Consider the following 1,396-nt stretch of genomic DNA (forward strand, 5'->3'; position numbering starts at 1 on the left):
TCAACTTAAGAGCTCCCTGAGAGATGGAATAAATGAAGGTTATTAGATCTAGAATTCCGAATTACAAACGTGTCTTTTAAAATGCCAAAAACAGTGAGAACAAAGTATAAAAAGACATAAGTGTCTTACGGGAATTTACTTGGACAACCAAGATACTACTACCAGTCACAGTAATACCGAGTAAACATTGACTCTGTGGCTTGTTTGTACTTTGTGTTACTGTGGTAGTAAATGACTGTTTTGCTTCTTCCATGGCATTCCAGATTTACATCACCTCTGCACTGATTGGTTCCTTGGTACTGCTGTAGTTTTCTTTTTTCATTCCACGAATGTTGCTATCGATTGATCGTTATTTTTCGTTCCTAAAATAACTACTTTTGACCCCGGAGTGACTCGAACACCCAGCCTTCTGATCTGGAGTCAGACGCGCTACCATTGCGCCACGAGGCCACTTAAGGTTCATGGATGGACATTAAGGTGTGTTGATACATGTGACAGGTAGCGCGTGGGAAATGCCACTTGTCACCTGTGATTATTTCCCACCACAATCAGTCTGAATACTGCATACAACCTAACCATTTATTCCAGAGATCATGAATATTATTTGAATTACATCTCTCTCTCTCTTATATATATATATATATATATATATATATATATATATATATATATATATATATATATATATATATATATATATATATATATATATATATATATATATACAGTATGTATATATATATATATATATATATATATATATATATATATATATATATATATATATATATATGTGTGTGTGTGTGTGTGTGTGTGTGTGTCTGTGTGTGTGTGTGTGTGTATGTGTGTGTGTGTGTAATTCACCTGGTCGGTCAGGATCATTTGATGGTCGTGATGCTCAGCTTTTACCCTCCCGGAAGGGAGCTGAGAGCTCATATAGTGCGATCTAAGGGCAAGGCTGTGACCTTCACACACGCACACATCCGTCCCCTTGCTCAAGGGGGACAGTAACCACCCACTTCGTCAGTGGAACTTTTTCGCGACCTGAGCGAGGCGCGATTTCCCGTCCACCAGTTGGCAAGTGGGAACGTTACCACTGCACCAGCGAGCTGTGTGTGTGTGTGTGTGTGTGTGTGTGTGTGTGTGTGTGTGTGTGTGTGTGTGTGTGTGTCTGTGTGTGTGTGTGTGTGTGTGAATATTGAACACATTGTTTCTTAAAGGAAAAGGGAGATAATGGACCTGGAGAAGCGCAAATGGAGAAACAAAGAATAAAATTGACTTTATTACAACAGATAAGAATAACACGATCACAAATGTCACAGTTATTAACAAATTAAGCATAGGAAGTGACCAGAGAATGGTGGGTTGCACAGCCAGATTCAATTTCAGAAGTGCA

The 1,396-nt window shown here is 38.6% G+C and overlaps 1 non-coding gene across 1 annotated transcript; it reads right to left on the reverse strand.

The window, feature by feature from the left end:
* Positions 1–378: 378 nt before the first annotated feature.
* Positions 379–450, reverse strand: TRNAW-CCA (transfer RNA tryptophan (anticodon CCA)). The gene has a single exon. It is a non-coding gene; the product is annotated as a tRNA-Trp (tRNA).
* Positions 451–1,396: the final 946 nt, after the last annotated feature.

The sequence above is a fragment of the Coenobita brevimanus genome, chromosome 30, assembly GCF_032717465.1.
Source record: "Coenobita brevimanus isolate Jiangsu-jjx chromosome 30, ASM3271746v2, whole genome shotgun sequence".
NCBI classification, from domain to species: Eukaryota; Metazoa; Arthropoda; class Malacostraca; order Decapoda; family Coenobitidae; genus Coenobita; species Coenobita brevimanus.